The sequence below is a fragment of the Panthera onca genome, chromosome D2 (genome assembly GCF_046562875.1).
Source record: "Panthera onca isolate mPanOnc1 chromosome D2, mPanOnc1 haplotype 2, whole genome shotgun sequence".
NCBI classification, from domain to species: domain Eukaryota; kingdom Metazoa; phylum Chordata; class Mammalia; order Carnivora; family Felidae; genus Panthera; species Panthera onca.
Genome location: NC_138349.1, coordinates 42,417,475 through 42,437,991, shown reverse-complemented (window position 1 = coordinate 42,437,991; position 20,517 = coordinate 42,417,475). Strand labels below are relative to the sequence as shown.

The window sequence follows — 20,517 nt, the reverse complement described above, 5'->3', positions numbered from 1 at the left end:
TTCTGGGTCCCCTTCAGGCCCTGCTCTGGCAGGTGATGGATTTCATTATTTGTACATTTGTTTTGTTTTGAATTTGGAATAAAGTATTGGAGGTCAGAGCTTTGCTAGGGAAGGGTCCATGGTCCTGGCTGGTCTTGTTTTTTTCTGACAGATTTTGTCCTTCAGAACATCCGCCCTAGATTCTGAGCTTCCGTGTCCAGGCAGCAGCCCCCCTCTTTCTTCTCCAGGGACTCCTCCCTTCTGTCCACTGTTCGCTCCTTTCTGGCAGCCTTCCGGGCCCCCAACAGCTGAAGCCCGGCTTCCGGGAGCTTATCACCTCTGGGCGTGGCCAGGTCACAGAGCAGGCATCTTTTGTCAAGCCCCAAGGTATCCCTGCTGATACCTTCACAGGGAATCACTAGTCCACCCTAAGGGAGAAGGCGTTGCTCCCAGAGTATAGGCTACTACCCGCCTGAGGTCACGATGTGTGTATGGGGTGGGGCTGGAAAAGCAGAGAATGGGCCTGTCCCACTGTGACATCACCTCCTGTGTCAGCTGGATTGGGTCTCTGTCCCCAGAAGTGCTGGATTCTTATTTGACAGGTGCACGGGGCCTTCCCAGTGCAGATCCTGGCACTTTGGGCATTGTGGGGAGGGTGGGCACTACAGTTTAGTGGTCTAAAATTTGAGTTTGAATCCCGGATCTCACCTGTAGCCATGTTGGGTAAGTTGCTGACCTCACTGATCCTCGACTTCCTCACGATGATATGATAATTGTGCCTCCTTCTTTGGCTTGCTCTGAGGATTACATGGAATAACCCACGTAAAGTGCTTGGCACCGAGCTGGCATTCACCACGTGTGCCAGTGTTCCTTTGGCCTACCTCCATGGCCACAGGCAGGGGCTAGCTCTTGCCTGGCCAACTTGGCTCTGATCAAGGTCCACATCCCGTCTTGGCCATTCCTCATTTAGAGCCTCCTTCAAGGTCCTTTACCCTGTGCTTCATACCCTGCTTAGGTCACATGTACTCTGGCCTTGGCTTTCTGATTGTGGTTCCTGGAGCCATGCTGAGGAGGCTGGTCTGGGGCTGGGCTCCCAGAAGCTCATGCTAGGATGAGGATTCTGGATTGACTAAGGAAAAGGGAGTGGGGAGTGCAAGTCAACAAGGGTGTGATTTCAGGTAGAGTCCTGGCCTTGGCCAGGTCCCGTAGGGGAGACCTGGGGCATGCCTGCCATGGGGGCCAGGGGTCTGTGCATGTGTGTGGGTAGTTCCAGGCATCCTGGCTGTGGCAGGCAGGCTATGAGGCTCCAGGAGCCCTGGGGAAGGTCTCTGCATGGCGTTGTAGGCCCCTTATCCCAGGGGAGGTGTGCACAGAAACCAAGGGCATCTGTGGGGTCTGGGGGGCACACTCATGAACGGTTGCACTCGTGCCCTGAGCAGCCCTCTCACCCAGTAGACGTGTATGGAGTCCACAGCCTGCAGAGTGCCCAGAACTTCTCCCCGTGAGCAGCTCGGAAAAAGTTGTCTCCTTTGTGTTCATGCTGAGTGACCTTGGTCACTCAACTGCAGAGCTTTGCATTTGCCGATGCTAAATTCCTTCTTGGTTGTCGTTCTGGCCTGGCCTAGTTTGGTCATCTGAAGCTATGACTAGTCCTTTATCAGTTTCCAACCAACTTGTCAGGCAGAGCAGGGCCACACAGAGCCCACGGCCTGTCACTGAGTCATCTTATAGGTCAGCACTGGTCCCCAGGTCCCTGTGAATCAACAGTCATCATGGGCAAGTCCGTTTAAGGTGAATTTGTGCAAATCTGGGTCTTCAACATCAGTAGCACTCTTCTGACCCAAGTCCCGGCCCAGGGACCCTCCCATCCAAACAAGGAAGGGGGGTAGGGGCTTGACTGGAGTCCTCGCTGTCCACATAGCCGGTTCTGGTTCTGGTGATCGCTGCTTCCCTTTCTAACATCTTACTTCTGTTTAACAAGCTGTTCTAGAAGTTTGAGATCTGCAGCAAGCTAAGATTCACAGACTCTCCCTTGTAACCTTTTTGGAGATGGGAAGCCACCCCACTGTGTGCTGGCACACCTCCTTTTCATCCCCCCCTCCCCAGCCCCGGGCACATCAGGGCTCACCTCGAGGTTCCTGGGGGGTGGCTGTGAGGAGCATGACACTCATCACGGCTGGCCTCTATCTAGCACCTTCTTCAATGGGCCTTTCCGTGGGGCTGCTCACCCTTTTTTGATAAGAGTCTTTCTGAAGCTGGGTGGAGGTCTCTCTAATGGATAGACATGGGGCTAGTTCTGTTGCTGTGGTTATGTAAAGATAATAAGCCATGAAAAATACCTCAGGAAAGTTGATGTTGGTTAAAGAAAACCAAACCAAATCAGAGTTGCATTGGCCTTTAGGACTGGAGGTGGACAGGTAGGGTCTGACTCTCTTGCTCCAAGAGTTGGGTAAACATTGCCTTTGCTCCCTTCCGTGGTGACCCTCCATGACTCATTCGTCATTTCTCCCTCTCCAAGCGTGGGGTAGCTCAGCAAGGAGGCAGGTCTGTACCCTGAAACATGTGCTCCCAAATGGGTGTCCTAGAATTCATGTTTTATGGCCCCACTTTATAGGACAGAATGTGGGAATTGAGCGAACATGGCAGTCCACATCTGAGGGGCTCAGGGCTGGTGAGCGTGTCCCATTTTAAGGTATGTGGCTCTTAGCCATGTACGCTTCACCCAATCTGTCCTGGCCTGGAGCTTTCCATTTCTGAAACACTCCTGAGAAGAGACACCAGGCACCCAAGAATGTGGTCATGGGAGTGCAGTGCCTCCCCGGATGTCCAGACAGGGCCCAGTGGGAAGGCTCTGCTCTTGGTGTTTTTCTCCCCAACCCCTGTTTCTCTTTAATCTCAGTCTTTCCCTTCTCCTCTTCTGTATCTGGTCCTCTGTGCCCTCCAGAAGTCTTGTGTCTCTGCACTGTCCCACAGTCCTTGCCCCTGCTGCCGAGGGTCTGCCTTGCCCTAATCCTCCTGCTGCAAGCAGCTGCTTGCTCTTCTCGTGGCCACTTCTCCCCCAGCCATGGCTGGGTCTGGGTTTCAGCATTCCTGCTTTTCACAAGTCTGGGCTCTTCCTATCCACCTGTCTGTTCTCTGTCTCGGTAAAAACCAAAACATCTGAGCGTGCCAAAGAGCTTCTGAGCATCTCCCTAGAGAAGGAGGCTTCCTTGGGCTAACCTGGGATCACATTGTCAAGTTTCCATCCTTTTTGCCTCCAAAAGGGAAATCAGTTGTCCTGCCGGGTAAGTGCAGGAACTTTGGTATCCCATCAATCTTCAGTTTTGGTGGCCCTTATTGGCGCCTGGCTGGTTAGGTCACCTGAGGGGCATACTGGATGTGTGGTCTCCATCTGCTAGTTTTAGGCAGGCCATCTCCTCTTTCGTGCTTTCAAACTCTTCTTGCTTGGCTTGTAATTAGATTGGGAGATTGGGGCATGTCCTGGGCCTCATTGGGGACACAGCGTGCTGTCCCATCTCTGTGCCTCTCTCTTGTGTGGGACTGGTTTGTGTCTAGGAGCCAGGGCTGGGGACAGGGGGACAAGATTTCTGTCTTTGACACCAAGTAGGCACCTGAGAAAATGCCCACTGAGAAAGCCTGAGCAAGCCCAAGTAGGTAGCCTCTGTTGGGTCTGGTATTTTCTGTGACTCATCATGGAACTAAATTTGGGGTGCTGGAGCCCTGCTAGGGAGGACTGGAGTTCCTCACCCATGTCCACTTGGCCCCTTACCTGTAACCTTCTGCTTTGCCCTACCTCTGTCCACTTCTCATTGTTAGCAGTCAAGGTCCGGGGAGGTGTTGGCCAAGGGTGCCATTTTGTATTCAGGCTTTGTGGCTTTTGTAAGCCCAGCCTGTGTCCCTTGAGGAAGACTATGCGGTCTGATTTTCTTTCCCTTCAGAGTTGAGGCAGTTCAGGGAGAGGGGAAGGGGTTTCCTGAGAAGTTTCCAACCCCTAAACTCCCTTCTGCCCTGGTGCAACTCAGGGTGTGGTTCAGACTCCCACTAGGTCACACCCCTGGGCTGGGGAGGGAGTGGGCAGGAACCAGCAGGGCTCTGGGCCCAGGAGAGCTTGGACACACAACTGGGCACTACTGGAGGCACCAGGAACATTGCCTGAGTCTTGCTGAAGGTGCAAAGTGGGATCCTGCCTTTATTTGGCTTTTTGATATTTTGTCATTTATTTTTTTGCATTTATTCTGATTTTAAAGTATTCACTAAAACATTATTTATCTTGATTACCGAGCCTTTTGCCATCCCCTTACATTTTGTGCCTTGTCCCTGCCTGGCACCCTCCTCTCCTAGAGCTTTAGGTCCCCTGGGCACCCAGCCCCCCCCCCCTCCCCCCCAGGACTCTAGTGCGGAGAAGGAAAGCCAGAGGTGCCGCCCGCGGGAGGAGCTCGGTCGCCCCCTAGTGGCCTCAGAGCCGCTCCTTCAGAGACACCTGGGGGCGCAGGCTGGGAACCAATGACTTTGTCCCCTCCCCAGCAGCCTCAAGCTACCTCCAGCCATCTCGCCCCGTGCCTGCGCTCTGCTCCCGGCTCTTCTCCTCCTCCAGATGCTCCAGGACGGGGGCTGAAGATTTCCGACGGGAGGATAGCGATGAAGAAGGTGGAGGGAGTGGAGTCCAGGCGGAGGTGGGGAGGCACCCGAAGCCCTGAGGGGAATACAGCCTCATTTTACAAACCTTTGGATTCCAATTGTGAGCTATACTCTCCAAGGGGGCTGGATGTGGGACCCTTTGTCATTCCACCCTGAACTTGGGTGTGTTTTTATAACCCTTCTTTGACTTGCCTTTGTCTTAAAATTTACCTGGAGCCTTTAAACACAGGGTGGTCCCACCCCAAGGGAGTCCTCTTCCTGGGCCTTGGGGAGAGCAGGCGTAGACAGCCAGGATTGTGTCTTCCCTCATGAGTCACTGACTTTGTTGGCGGAGGGAGGATGGGGGGCAGCGGGCTGAGAAGGGGGGTTCTGAGCTGGAGTTGACTGTCAGAGAGGGACTGGGGTCTAAAGTTTGTTGCGGTGGGGGCTGTCCTGAGAGCCTTTATTCCTGTTATTCCTTGTCTTCACTGACTCCCTGTGGTCCCCAAGGCCAGCTGAACATGTTAGAGGTCATGCGAGCCAAGAGAGAGGTTGGAGAGAGAACCTCACATGTGAAGTGTGGCTGAGAGGTGTGCCTGGGACTAAAAGAGGGAGTTGAGGGGGGGGGGGAGTTCTTCTCTTCTTTGGTGGCACGAGGGTGGGAGGGAGAGAAGGGAAGTGGCTGTGCCAGGCAGGTGTTCCTATCTCATTCCATGCCCACACAACCTCTCCAAGGTGATATCTCTCTTAGGACATTTTTGGCTGCAAGTAACTGAATTATGAACCAAAGGTATCTGAACAATTAGGATGTTTAATTTCCCACTTAATTTTTTTAAGTTTATTTATTTATTTGGAGGGAGGGGAGGGGCAGAGAGAGAGAGAGAGAGAAAGAGAGAGAGAATCTCAAGCAGGCTCCACACTGTCAGCACAGAGCCTGATTTGGGGCTCGAACCCACAAACATGAGATCATGACCTGAGCCAAAATCAAGAATTGGACACTTAACTGACTGACCCATGCAGGCGCCACAATTTCCCACTTAATTCTTAACTTCATTTCAGAGTTGACTGAGTCACTTTTAGAGTAGTCTCTGTGGCTCAATGGAGACATCAAGGATTCAGGTTCTTCTCTTAATTCTGCTCTGTCATCTTTACAGTATTAATGAGGGCTGTCCTCATGGTCACAAGATGGTTGCTGCACCTCCAGATATCGCATTATGATGGGAAGGAAGAAACCAAAAATCTGCCACAAAAGGTTATTGGCATAGTCAACTGATTGAAAATGTCAGCTTTTCATAGCTCGCAGATGAGTGAAGTCTGTCGCAGTTTGACACTAAACAAATGGCAGAAGCACTGACTATGTTTTGCATACATTATCTTTTCACTGCTCACGATTACTTCACTTCACAATGACAACTGAGGTTTGGAGAAGACCAGTAACTTGCCCTGTTTTATGCCAGCAACTGACAGTGCTGGAATTCAAACTCCAGTCTGTGTGACTCTAGGCCTGGCTTTTCATTTGACTCTTTAAAAATGAAAGAAATACATATTTATGATAAGAATTTCAAACAATGCAGACCTTGGCTTTTTGCTTTGAAACAGTATATGTTCATGATAAGAATTTCAAGTAGTGTAAAGGGCATAGTGAAGATCTGCCTCTCGCCCCTCTTTGTAGTTCCCGCTGTAATTTCAGTGAATCTTCCAGATTTCCTCTGTGGTCACAAGCTCAGACTTCTAAATATTTTATACAAATGAGATCAACTCTGATACTATTCTGCACTCATTTTAAAAATTAGTGCATCTTGTGAGGTGCCTGGGCTCAGTCAGTTGAGCATCCAACTTTGGCTCAGATCATGATCTCGCGGTTCGTGGGCTTGAGACCTGCATCAGGCTCTGTGCTGATGGCTCAGAGCCTGGAGCCTGCTTCGGATTCTGTGTCTTTCTCTCTCTGTCCCTCCTTGGTTCACACTCTCTGTCTCTCTCTGAAAATAAATAAATAAGACATTTAGAAAATGAAAGAATATTAATACATCTTACTAGTAATATTGCTATATAATAGAGTCTACCTCTTTCGTTCTCTTGGGTGTATTGTATTGCATAGAATACAAGAATTATTACTGATATTGTTCCAGTTCTCTTCTGCTGGTCTTTATGTCATTTCTCATATTTTTTGTGTTTATAACAACCATGGAAAAGTAAATTTCCTTGTATATATAGTTTTGTGTCCATATGTGAGAATATCTTTGGATGAAGTTTTTATCAGATTGTATATACAAAATGTCTATGGATATTGGCAAACTGTCCTCCAAAAATATTGTACAAATAACACATGGAAATCCTTATTTTCTCATACCTGTGCCAAATTTGAATGTTACCACACTTTAATATTTTGGCTAATTTGATAAATGGAAAACTAATATCTTAATGGTTATTTTGATTTGCACTTCCTTTACTGTGAGTAAGGTTGTGTTTAGCCAGGCTGCTTGGGTGAGAATTCCTCTCCGGTGTTCTCAAGCTGTGTGATGTTGGGCAAATTGCTGTACTTCTCTGAACCTCAGTTTCCTCATCTGTAAAATGGGGACAGTAATGGTACTAGCCTTATTAGTTGGTTTTCAGGATTTAATGGTGTCATACATATAAATTGCTAGCAGAGTTCCTAGCTCAAAACAAGGGCTAAGTAAATGTTTGGTATTATTATTATTATTATTATTATTATTATGTCATATATTTACTGACAATTTGAGTCTGCTTATGATTTGCCTATTCATATCTGTTTTCCATTTTCACTGGATTCTTTTTTCCTTATTGATTTATTAGAGCTCTTTGTATATCAATAACAAAAACCTCCTTTTACGTGTATTACAAGTATTTTTGTTTGCCTTCTAATCGACTTTATTGTTGAGAGCAATTTTAGGTTCACAGCTAAATTGAGAAAAAAGTACCCAGATTCCCATATTCTTAATTAATTCAGTGAGCTAATGGACCCATTCATCCATTCATTAAATAAACACTTTTTGGTATGTCAAGCTCATGCCTTGCAAACAGTGGCAGCAGCTTAAGATACCAGGCACATCTTGTCACCTTCAACTGGGGACAGTGTTTGCTAATACCAGCATTGGAGAGCATTTTACGAGTTGCGGCGTGAAGGAGGCCTGTCCTGGGCAGGGATTTGGGTTGGCCGTCCAGGCATGCTGGGGGCCCTGCCCACTTTGAGCAGCGCTATGGTCACCGGGGCATAAAGATGTCTGCCCTGGCCAGCTTGCTGCCTTCCAGGTGCACCCACCTGACTGATAATCCCAGACACCACACACAGGCCTGGATACTGTGTGTAGAACAAATGTTTATGAGAGGCTTTAATAGAACAAGGCAGATCTCACAGAGAGACAGGGAGAGAAAGAACTGGAGAGAAGGAAGAGAGAGAAAGGGAAAAAGAGGGAGAAACAGAGACAGTGAGGAGGAGAAAGGATGGTTAATTTGTCCTGGTTTTCCTGGTTTTCGCCTCCAAGACCCATGGCCTGGAGAGCCCTATAGGCTTGGGAACCTGAAATTGTTAGCCACCCTAAAGGAGGACAATGAGGGAGAGACAGAACGAGGAACAGAGAGCAAAGAGACAGACGCGGAGAGATGGTGTACCCCCTGCTAGGGCTCCTGTAACTGAGCACCACACACTGAGTGATTTAAACAACAGACGCTAACTGTCTCAGTTTTAGAAGTGAGAGGTTAAAGATCAAAGTGTCAGCTGGGCTGGTTCGTTCCGGGGACCAGGAGGGAAGGATCTATTCCAGGCCTCTCTCCTTGGCTCATAGGTGGCTTTTTCCTGTGTCCTCACATCGTCTTCCCTCTGTGCATGTCTGTCTCCGAGCCCAGATTTCCCGTTTGTAAGGACACCAGTCAAATTGGATTAGAAGCCACCCTAATGACCTCACTTTAACCTGATTTTCTCTGTAAAGATCCTGTCTCCATAGAAGGATGCATTCTGAGGTACTGGGGGCTAGGACTTCAGCAAATGAATTTGGGGGACACAGTTCAGCTTGTACCTGATGGGAAGTCAGAGAGAGACACCCAGAGGCCAGGGGGCACAGAGGGAGGAGAGTGGTGGGTGACAGTGAGGGGACCGAGGACCGGGAGTGACCACCCACCACAACCAGTTTCTTCTCCTGACAGTTGGCTTCTGTCCATGGTCTATATCTCTCCCAGTTACGTCCTGCCTCCACTCTCCATCCCAGCCCAGGGCCCTCCCCGGAGCCTTGTGTCATCGCACTGCAGACTCCACGTGGGGTATGGTCCCACCCCCAGTTCCAAGTGCAAGGAGTAGTGGCCCCCGCAGAGCCTCAGTGCCACCTCTGTCCCTCTGCAGCTTCTCTGAGCCCATGGGCTATGGCATGCCATCCTACACGGCCATCTCTGGCCTGCAGAACTGCTCCTGGGCAAGGCCTGCTACTCCCCGTCCCACGGGGTGCCGCCAGGGACCATCTATCCCCCTGGGCCACCGGACTTGGAACCTCATTCTTCTCAGGGCATTTGTGGTCCGACATTTTTGTCATTTCCACCCCCACCCTACCTCCCACTTTCAGACCTAGTCGTGTTATGGGCAATGTAATCTGGTCTGCTGGGATTCACTTACCAGCTGATTTGTAATCCCAAACAAAACAAAACAAACAAACCATTCCAACCTACAGGTCTTGCGCAGCTTCTCTGACTTTGTTCACAGGTGTTGGGGAGTACTCAGCATGCTTACAGTCAGTTTCTGAACTATTGGCTGCGAGGTGGGGTTTGGTCTAACACCAAGCCTTAGTGCTGAGTTTCATTCTGTTTAGCCTGAGGATCTTGGCAACGATAGATGGATTCTCTGGCTCCAGCAAAAGTTTCTCTGTTGTCTCCTCCCTCTTTGTTATTGCTGTTTTCTCTCCCAACCACTCAGTTTATCCATGGATATTCTCATCCATCCACTTGCATTCCATTACCCATCATTCACCACCTTCCCATCCATCAATAATCCATCCATCCATCCATCCATCCATCCATCCATGCATCCACCCGTTATCTCTCCACATGTTAATTTATTCACAATCCATCCATTAATCATTCATCTATACATCTTCCTACCTATCCATTTTTCATCATTCACCACAATCCAGATATTCATTTATTTATACACCTTCATCACTTAACAACCCATCCCCATCTAACTACCATTATCCATCTATCCATTCATCTATATCTCCATCCACCATCCATCACTGACTGTTCTCCCATCCACCCACCCACCCCCCACCATCCATCCTCTCCCATCTGTCCCAGCTCTCCATTTATCCATTCAGCAAGTATGCTCTATATTTTGGTAATATGACAGGGAAGGTCTTAAGTCTTGTAAGGAAGGAGATGAAATGAAAACAAAATGAAACAGTACTCTAAAGCACTGCAACAGCAGTAAATCCAGCAGGGTACTGTGGGAACCCAGAGCGAGGGAAAAATCACTAAATTTCTAAGGCTATTGGGGAAAGTTTCAGAGGAGGTGACATTTGACTAGGACATTGAAAGATAAATGGGAGTTGGTCATAGAGAAAATGAATGGGTGGTGACTGGGGGTGTGTGTCGGGAGGGGAGAATACACATTCCAGGCTGAGGAATTGCATGTGCAAATGTGCGGATGATGCAGGGGATTCCAGGGAGCAGGGAGATGTCTAGTGGGGCCAGGGTGTGGGAGGTGGAATAAGGAATCTCTGGAGGCTGAAGCTTTGGAGGTAGATAGGGGCCAGATCAGGGGTGTCTTGAATGCCGGGCTTCATTCCATGGACATGGGGAGTCACCGAAGACTATGAAGAAGAGGAGGACCTCAGTCAGGTTTGGGCTTTGGAGGATCATTCTGGCAGTGGGGTGGAGAAGGAGCAAGCCTGAGGTGGAGGTGCCGGGGCCCACACCAGGCCGCCAGGAAGATCAGCCCTTGGTATGGGGGTGGCAGGTACCAGCGAGGAAGGGGCTGGCCCCCGGGGGAGCTAGGGTCTCGGTAGGAAAGTGGATCAGTGACTCCAGCCTCAGATGGAGTCCTGGGGCCCAGTTAGAGCTGACTGTGGGTAGGGAGGATTCTGCTGGTAAGATAGAGGTTGGCGGGCAGTGTTTCTGTCAGCATGACAAAGGGGCCCCTGTGGGCTTCAGTGGAACTACTGCCAGCAGCCAAGAGGCCACCCAGGCGGGGTCTCAGGCAGCAAGAGCCCAGCCCACCCACAGCTGAAATCTGGGGTCCCACGCCCAGGCCTGAGGGAGTGCTGGGGTCAGAGGGCAGGAGTAGGTCCTGATGCTTGGCACATGGAGGTGGCAGGGACTGTTCACAGGGGTCTGTGATTTGAGTGGTTGTGAGCCCACGCCGTGTCGAGCTCAGCCATCTCCCTGGAGATCCTGGCACCGGTAAACCCTGGTGGGTAGTCCAGGGTTCTCTCTCAGTCTGCTGGCGCCTCTGACTTCCTCTCCGGGACGGGTCGTCTCACCGCTGACATGAAGGCTTCTTGAGGCCAGTCCCCAGTTCCCCAAAGGCTGGGGGGAATGGGGGACTCAAGCACCCCTGTGTCAGTATGTTGCCTGAGGGGCTCCCGCTGCCTCTCTCAGGGAATGGTGGAGGGGCTGCCGTGGAGTTTCTTCTGTGACCTTGGGGGAAGGGCTTCCTACCCTCCTGTAGTTCAGTCGGGTTCTTGCCCTCTTGTCACTGTCTGCTTTCTGACTGTCTCTCCCCACAAAGCATTCACTTCCATCCCCAGGGTCTAGCCCGGGATGTGGTCCAGGTGTAGCGTGGCAACCCCCTAAAACAGCCCCCTGGCTACTGTAGGATCCGTTGTCCCCAGCCTGGCCCCGGTGTCCTGTGTCTGCTGGTCTGGGGGCTCCGAGGTACCTCCTGAGGGCTGGATATATTCTGGTGGGACCTTATACCTGTAGGTGGGGGCCCAAGGCAATGGCAGAGCTGGGTACAGGGATCCCTGGGTCCCAAGCTTTTTACCTGCCCTGCTAGATGTGTTTGTACAAACATTTTTTCTAACAGTCCAGCCAGGCAGCACCGTGCAGGGCTGGGGACATAGGCTTTGGAGCCCGATTGACTTGGGCTTGGATCCTGCCTCCCTCCCCCACTTCTGCAACTGCTGTGCAAAACTGGATGAGTCACTGGGCCTCTGCGAGCCTCAGTTGCCATTCTGTAAAATAGGTCTAAATGCATGTACCTCCTAGGGGCTGAGGATACATTAAGGAGCCAGTGCGGCATGGTCCCCATGTCTCCCTGGGCAGTTTCTGCCTGGCTCTGCATCAGCTTCTTCCTCTCCTCACAGTCTCCAGAAGGAGCTCCTCTCTCCAAAGCACTGGTGAGAAATCTTGGCTTCATTGAAAATGCTGTAGGGACCCGAGTGGGTTATGCCGTACCCTCCATGGAAATTGCCTCACCACCTGCCACTTGCCCATTTCTTCTCCCTCTTCTGCCGCCCACGTGAAATCCTTTCTCTCCAATCTCCATCAAGTTTCTGTGTCAGAGACCCCAGTGGCCCCCATCCCTCCTTTCCTTCCCCCTTCTCGTCTCTCTCTTCAGCTCTTCCTACATGGCTGGGCTCCCTGTGCTCAGGGATCCTCCAAAACCCAGGACCCGAGCTCAAGAAGAAGGCAGTGGCAGATTAGCAATAATGAGACTGCTGTCCTGAGACATGATAAGTGCCCAGAAAGCAGCAGCACGTACTATTTCTACTTTAGATAAAGGGACACTGAGCCTCTCAAAGCTTCAGCAAGTTGCCCAAGGTGACATGCCAGTTAGAGCTGGGTTCAAAGCCAAGTTCTCGGGCTTCAGCAAAGTTCTGTCTCTGTGGGCTCCAGACTCTGCTATTCCTAGGGTGTGGCCAGGCTTGGTTTTGGGCTCCCAGAAGCCAGGAAAGCAAGTTCAGGCCAGAACACCCCTTGTGGGTGGGGCTTTCAGGCCATGATGGATGCTCTCAGGCCCAGAACACCCAGAAGATGGGGTCTGGGGGGGGGCAAAATGGGGTCCATGCTGACTGCTGGAAAGCACAACCTAGGACTGTGGTGTTGAGGCAGGCATCCTATGTGGGGTTGGGTGGGGCAGGTCCTTAATGAGGGCGCCCATGCTTGCTTGGCATTTTGGTACCTCTTCTACTCTTGGGTATGATGTTCACTGAGGAGGCCAGGTGCTGATGGGTGGCCTATTGGGGTGCATGGGGGCTGGTTTCAGGCAAGCCAGCTGAGGTTGGGCCAGGTGGGGTGTCAGGGGAACTCCTGGCAGGTTCTTCAGACAGTGGTTTTGAGGGCAACACGTATGAACACACCTGCCAAGTAGAAGTCCCTTGGGGCTTTTCCCCCCATTCCCTCCTAGGAGCGTGTGGGTGAGTAGGGGCAGAGGGGAGAGTCTGGTGCAGGGAACCCCATGCAAAGACATTCCTAGCACAAGAAGATAGCATGCCAACCTTCCTTTGCCATCTTTAGGGCTTCCTGACTCAGAACTTCTGGTCAGCTGAGTAATGGCTCCCTGAAGGTGTTCATCTCCTAATCCCTAGACTCCGTGAAGGGTCCCCTCCCATGCCTGGCAAAGGGACTTTGCAGATGTGGTTCAGTGAAAGATCTTACAATGGGGAGATTATCCTGGATGATCCCGATGGGTCCAATGTGATCACCAGGGTCTTTGTAAGAGGGAGTCAGGAGAGTCAGGGTCAGAGCGAGAAGATGCCAGGATAGAAACAGAGGGGGGAGAAATGGAAATTTGAAGATGCTGCGTTGCTGGGTTGAAGATGGGTCCAGGGGCCAGGAGCCAGGGGATGCGAGAAAGGCAAGGAAACTTGGGGTGCCCCCAAGCCCCTCATGGAGGTGCAGCCCTGCAGACCCATCTTAGATTCTGACCTCAAGAACTGTAAGATAATGGACTTGTGCTGTTTTAAGCCATTAAGTCTGTGACAGTTTTATTACAGCAGCAACAGGAAACTCCTACAACTTTCAGCTCTGGAGATGGATATTTTTCCACAGGGACAGGTCCTGAGTTTTTATGTTGTCAGGCCTGGGAGCATGGATGCACTATGTAAAAGTTCATTCAAGTTATTCTTTTACTTATTTAAAGCTGTTTGTCGGTGCCTCTGGTGGCTGGGCCGTGGGATGGTGCTGAAGACATTGGGGGTGAGTCAGGCATGGTCTCACAGCTGTGGGCAGCTGTGCACGTGACTGATCTCACGCAGGAGTGATATATGTGGTGTGAACAGGGTTTGGGAGGACACAGAAGGGGGCACCTTGCCAGCTTGGGGTTGGGCCTGCTGGCACTTGGTTTGTGAGGTTAATCATTTAGATGAGGGAAGAGAGAAATGGAAGGCATGAGAGGGGGTCTCATTTCAATGCAATGCAAATGACACCTGCAAATGACAGCAATGGCTAACATTTTCCATAAAAGACTGCCAAGCCCAGGTGGGATGTCTAGGTGAGATATCCAGGTGGCCTGTTCAGGTGGGATGCCTAGGTGAAGCAGGTGTGATGGTCACAGCCCCAAGATTAAGAGGAAGGTCCAGACTCCTGCGGGCTGTGGCAACCTCCCACCGGCTGGGAATGTACAGGATTATTGAGATTGCAGAGAGGGAATCTCTGTGTAAACATATTTTATGGCTTTTCCACGGTGCTCTGGCTACAGTTGTGGCACTCAGGGGTAAAGGGAGGCTGCTGGTGTTTGAATCCATGGGTGACTTCCAGAGAGGAAGACAAGGTGACAAGTCTCACCTGATGAACACTGAAATGTGTCTCTGCTCTGACAATGCCAGGGAGGCTGTGACCCATGGAAAACAGGTCCCGATCCTGCTGATGAAAGGGAGCTTTTAGGAGGAGACGGAGGCTTGCAGACTGAAGGGACAGGCTGAGGAGAGTTTCAGAGTAACAGCCTAGAAAATGCAAAGTCTTGGGGGCCAGTGAGGGTGCAGCATGTTGGTGGTGTGGGCTGGTGGGTGAAAAGGAGGCACATGTGGGCTGTTGGGCACCTGGGGGAGGGATGGATGCTGGGAGATGGGGCCAGAGTGGGAGGCGGGCCACTAAGAGGGTGTTGCTCTGGGCACTTGTGACTGGATAAGTAGGGAACATGGCTCAGTTGTCCTGATGGAGAGGCCAGCCCCTTTTGCAAGAACCAAGGTGCCTGGTACGCAGGGTAGGGCTGCCTTCACCTGGGTCCTCAGTGGAACGTAGTTGCCCTGGCCATAAGCTGGGTGTCCCACGCCAGGAGATAGTTGTGCTTTTGTCAGAAGGACCTCCTGGGCAGGGCTTGTGGGGGCTGTTAGAGAAAACCAGAGCTGGACAGCAGTTAAAAAGATAGATTTGGTTCATGAACTATTGCAATTGGGGATAAGAGAACTTAGTAAATAGAAGTGAGCTCACTTGCAAATACAGCATGGACAAGTGGAATTTACTGCCAAGGAGCAGGGTGGGGGTCAGTGGATGGAAAGTTATGGAGAGGAAGCCTTAGGGGTGAGGGTGGGGGTTCCACTAAACCTACCTGACAGGATTCTGCTGAAGGCAGGCCAGGGTGAGCAGATAGCAACATGGGGCAGCAAGAATTTGATCAGACATTGAGGGTGATCAGATATCAAGGGTTGGGAATTCTCACTGAGCTGACTTGGCAAGGCTCTTGGCTGAAACTGGGCAATGCAGGCTGGAAGGACACATGCCAAGGTCCAGGCCCTGAGGGCTTAGGGGAGACTGACTAGAGTTTGGTCAAGGGCAGAGACTGTCAGGGTCCAGCCTGGGCAATGCTCCTGCCTCAGAGTCAACCTTGGTTGGGAGCCAGTTACAACGCCACAGGTGGGAGCTGGGGGAGGGTCAGCCCAGAGCCTGGTCACTCTGGAGCAGCTGGGGAGGAGGAGAAGCCTGGAACCTTCTCAGAGTGCACGCTCCCAAAGTTCTAGTCAGGAGAGAAGGAAGGGCTCCTGACAGGAGCTGTGGACTGGAACGGTCCTCACTGTCCTGCTCTGCCTTGGTTTTTTCTTCACCCACCAAAGCACAGAAGGAAGCAACGCCTACTTGTTCCTATGCCTGATGAAACTCACCATATTGCTATCAGTTTTCCCAAGGGCATAGCTGTCAGTGCTTCCATTGGTGATGTGTTTGGTAAAGAGAGTTCTGATCATGTATTCGTGCCTTTCTTGATTTGTTTAATGAGCAGATCTGGGGTGTGCCTCGCAAGTGTCAATCAAACGTGGTTGCTATTTCCGAAGAAGGCACAGGCGGATGGGGGGAGGGTGCGCAAACAATGAATGCTCACCAAAGCTGTTAACCCTGACTCAGGACTTCGCAGATGCCAGTAGTTCTTAGCAAATACAGAGCGCTTTGCAGCAGCTTAAAACCACTTTAGGAGAGCTTCTGCTGTTCTCCTTTTACAGATGAAACAGTTGAGGTTCAGAGAGGTGAAGTCACGTGACCATGACCGCATTCCCTGGATGGAGGCTGAACCAGGATCCCAACTCAGATGGAGGCCACATGTGTAGCATCTACCTCCCCACTCTGGAGTCTGAAAACAGAAGTTGTGTCTTCAGGAGTCCTCCAGGCAGATACGTGGGGAGGACAGCCTAGACAGGAGACTCAGGCAAAGCCGAGGGATGGAGATACGTGGTCTCAGTGACTGCTGGCTGGGCTGGGGGAGGGGAGGGGCACAGGACTGGAAGGGCGTGATGGAGAGGAGGCTGACCAGGGCCTCTCTAGTTGTCCTAGGTTTTGAATCAGCATCAGGATCTGGAGGGGAACCTGACCTTAGGCTGCAGCAGGAGTATCGCATCACCACTTGAAGCCCCCACCCCCCACCCTCGCCTTGCTGTCCTCAGCATCTGCATCAGGAAGAGGGAGGAATAATGCAGCAATTCACAATCCCAGACATCCCTCTGACAGCGGTGTCCTTGGGCAAGCGACTTGCTCTCTCCAGCTTCAGTTCCCCCTTTGTGAAGATGTGACAGTTAAGGGGGATAATATACATAAAGGATGGGGTCTGTTAGACCACTTTGAGTTCAAGCCATGGAAATGTTGATGAATTTAGGAAGGAATTTAGCTCACAGACTCAGCAGGGAGATGGGCCAACTGGGCCCTGGGTCGGAACCAAGGCACTACAGAAGGCAATGTGGGGAATGGCCTCATTCATGAGCAGTCTCGTCAGCAGGTGAGGATGCTAGAAGGAGTGGCTGGAAGAAAGCCAACCCTTTCCAGCCCTGACTCTGTGACCCAGATCCAGATTCTGGGGGGAGGCATGTGACAGGCCACTTCCTGATGAGGGCTGGGCTAGGAGCCAAGAGACAGATGATGGGGAGAAATAGGGCGTGGTTAGGAAGGGAAAGCAGACACGATGTCTCCTGCTTGGGTTGGTATAGGATCAGACACTTTCTACTAAGTCTCTCCTCTCCTCCCTTCTCTTCCTCCTCCTCTTCTTCCTACTTCTCCTTCCCCTTCCCTCCTTTTCTTCCTTCTCTCCCCAACTCCCCAGAATGGGGGGTTCTCAGCAACTTTCATCTAGACTGTAGCAACTGCCCTGCCTCTCACCTCCCACCTCTGACAGCTCACCCATGCACCTTGCAGTTTTATTTCTAAGATGTAAATATTGTCTGGTTGCTTCTCTGCTAAAAAGGCTCCAAATCTTCTCAACAATGCAGGATAAATCTTAGAATTCTGAATCTTGTCTGCCTTTTTGGTGTCAGCCCCATTACCCGCACTGCTCCTCTCTGATCCCATCATTTGTCCAGTACTCCAACTCCTGGTGTTCTGTCTTCCTGAAATGCACCATCCCAAACCCAAAGAGCTCCTGTGTATCCTTCAGGTCCGTCCCAGATGGGGGATGGCCCACACGTATTACAGAAAAAGTGTTCATCCAAATGTCAACGGGTCAATGGATGTTATTTAAAGATTTTAATGACCTGGGTGACTAGCCCAGATGTCATGACATACCTGGGACAAGGGACCTGCCCAAGATGATGTGGCAGGTGATGATGGGAGGTCTCAGGTCAGCAGAAGGGCAGCCTCCTGGGTGCAGTTCTGTGGTTTGGCCTCATAGTGTCACCAGTCCGTTTCTGGCGCTTTCACAAAGTGTAGTTTTTTTCTTGTCTTCCTGCCTCAGGGCAGATGATTGGCTAAGGAGCCTGTATGAACCTCCCACTTCCAACTCTGGAGTGTCAAACAGCTCATGCTGTTTCCCCATCCAAAGATGGAGAGGCGCTTCTGGTTTTCACGTCTTTTCACTTGATAGGCTTCTAATAGGTCCATTCCACAGGTCACAACTGCTTTGGTCATGGCTCAGAGTAGGGACCTTTACACTAACCTGTCTTCTCTCCTCTGCCCCTTTTGACTCCCTTGGACAGTTAGTGCTTCTGTCCTCTGGGGTTCCACAGCATGAGCAGTGAGACCATGGATTTACTGGCTCTGGGCTCTGACATGGGCAGGACCAGGAACTAAAGGCAGCTTGTTTGTGGTGGGGATGTCAGGAACTGGGAGCCACCTGTGCAGGGAGTCTGGAACAAACTGGAACTGCTACTTGGGGTTAAGGCTTGAAAAGCCTGCATCCGTAAGAGGGCAAGTGGTCCAGAGGAAGAGCTGGGAAGACAGCTCTTGGGTCAGGCCCTGGGCCAATGACTGGATCAGTCTTGTCCTCCAATATTGGCATTTTGGAAGCTCTAACTTGCCATTGCAAAAGTTGGTTTGGGGATGAGTACTCTGGAAGGCCAGATGGGAGCAATGAGAAGATCTGGGAAGATGTGTGTGGGCACGGGAGGTGAATGTAGTGAGAACAGTAAAGAAAACAGAACTTCTTTTTTTTTTTTTTTTTTTTCTTTCAACATTTTTTATTTATTTTTGGGACAGAGAGAGACAGAGCATGAACAGGGGAGGGGCAGAGAGAGAGGGAGACACAGAATCGGAAACAGGCTCCAGGCTCCGAGCCATCAGCCCAGAGCCTGACGCGGGGCTCGAACTCACGGACCGCGAGATCGTGACCTGGCTGAAGTCGGCCGCTCAACCGACTGCGCCACCCAGGCGCCCCAAGAAAACAGAACTTCTATTGCCAACTAAAATTCCAAAGCACACAGGAAAACTAATCATAAGAAGAGTGAGAAATAAAATCAACAATGAGGAGATGAATTCACTGCAGGGAAATGGAAATGGGGGAAAAAAAGCATTTTGAGACCTTCAAAGAGGAAAGAGTGTTTACAAAAATAACAAGAACTGATAAAAGGAAGCCAGAAAGCTATGAATCCAGAACAGATTGGCTTTGGGAAAGAACTGATTAGAAATCTGGGTATAAAAGCCATGCTATTCAAATCAATAGATGAAAGAGTCAAAGATAGAATTAGTGACAACCACTCACAGGTACAAGGAGATGAAAAGATGGGAAAGAATTTAAGAGGCAGGTAGGGCAGAAGTGACAGAGGAGTAGAAGAGGGAATGACTGAGAATCTTCTATAATTTAAGAAAGACATGACTTCAGAGTAAAAGCATGCACAGGATGCTGAACAGGATAAACATAAGGAAATTGAGAGAGAGACCCCGCCAAGACCAGGTTAGTCCCCCCACCCTCCCAACCTCAGGTCACCTTCTCCTCCTCATTTGTAGATACCAGGGCACAGGTCATGATTGTTCAAGAGGTGATCTGGTTCCATGTCTGTCTGGATTTTATTTTTACTTTTTGTTGTTAATGTTTTGTTTATTTTTGAGAGAGAGAGAGAGAGAGAAACAGAGTGAGTGGGGGAGGGGGAGAGAGAGAGGAGGACACAGAATCCAAAGCAGGCCCCAGGCTCCCATCTGTCAGTACAGAGCCCCATGTAGGGCTCCAACTCACAAACCACGAGATCATGACCTGAGCCAAAGTCGGATGCTCAACTGACTGAGCCACCCAGGCGCCCCTGTCTGGGTTTTACATGCAGCAGGTACTCAGGTGGTGTGGTGCATGGTGTCGAAAAGGTGCTCAGTAAACATGTGGCAATTAATAATTTAAGAACCGGTGAGTAAGTCGGTGCTGGGAGAAATCGGTGCGCATGTCTTAGTGCATGGCCAGGGTGCAAGACATGAGAATCACTAGAGTGGAGTCTGGGAAATGGCCATGGACAAGCTCATGACCGTCTCTGGTTGGGCTGGCCAGGCCTGCTGCCGATTCTGAGGGTTGCTCTTGGGGTCATCGTGCCTGGGGGCAGTGTGAGAGAGCTGTGTGCCCTCTGGGAGAGGCCTGCTCAGACCATGCTCAGCGCCCAGGGATGTTTGAGGACCAGCTTCCCCATGAGATCTTTCTGGCTTCCATACCTGGAGAACGGCTGGCCCAATGGAGGTGCAAGCTCATTCTCCATAAATATGTTATTGGCAATGATTTATTAATAGAAGGATAGCCCTAATAGCAGCAGGATCAACTAATATTGATACAACACTTTATGGGTTCCAAAGTGCTTCACATTTGTTATCTCATCTAATCCCTATAATAGCCACAGAGGATGTTATTTGTGTAATCATTTTGTAGGCTGGAAAAAACCTAGGTTTGGAGAATTGGAACATATCACCCGAGATCCCCGAGCTCCTGGGGGCAGAACCAGGACTCCGCACTACGGCTGTTTTCCTGGGCTCTTCCGGCCTCTGCCCTTCTGCTTGTCCAGACAGAGGTTGGGCTGCCAATGACCTTTGTTCCTCAGAAACAAAGAGTTTACCGAGTAAGTGAAGAATGTATACAGTACTGCACAGCCAGCCATGTGTAATGTGTTCCCTAGGCATGAACAATCTTCAAACATGGAGTGGGCAGGGAGTGGAATGCGTGGAGGCCTAGAACAGACCGATGTGTGTGGGGGTGAGGGGGACCCTTTCAGGGAGGTAAGGAAGAGATGAACGATGGTACAGTCCCTGCTTCTTCCTCCACATCTGGATACAGGACTCCCGGCTGCATTGCTAGCATTTCATACGTACAGTTTAATTTTA

At 50.7% G+C, this 20,517-nt stretch overlaps 1 long non-coding RNA gene across 2 annotated transcripts; it reads left to right on the top strand.

The window, feature by feature from the left end:
• Nucleotides 1-612: 612 nt before the first annotated feature.
• Nucleotides 613-20,278, top strand: LOC132685204 (uncharacterized). 2 transcript variants are annotated; one of them, XR_009612995.3, is made up of 3 exons: nucleotides 613-702; nucleotides 4,504-4,652; nucleotides 20,069-20,278. It is a non-coding gene; the product is annotated as an uncharacterized LOC132685204 (long non-coding RNA). The 2 variants fall into 2 exon arrangements; XR_009612996.3 differs by lacking the exon at nucleotides 20,069-20,278 and adding an exon at nucleotides 5,751-7,291.
• Nucleotides 20,279-20,517: the final 239 nt, after the last annotated feature.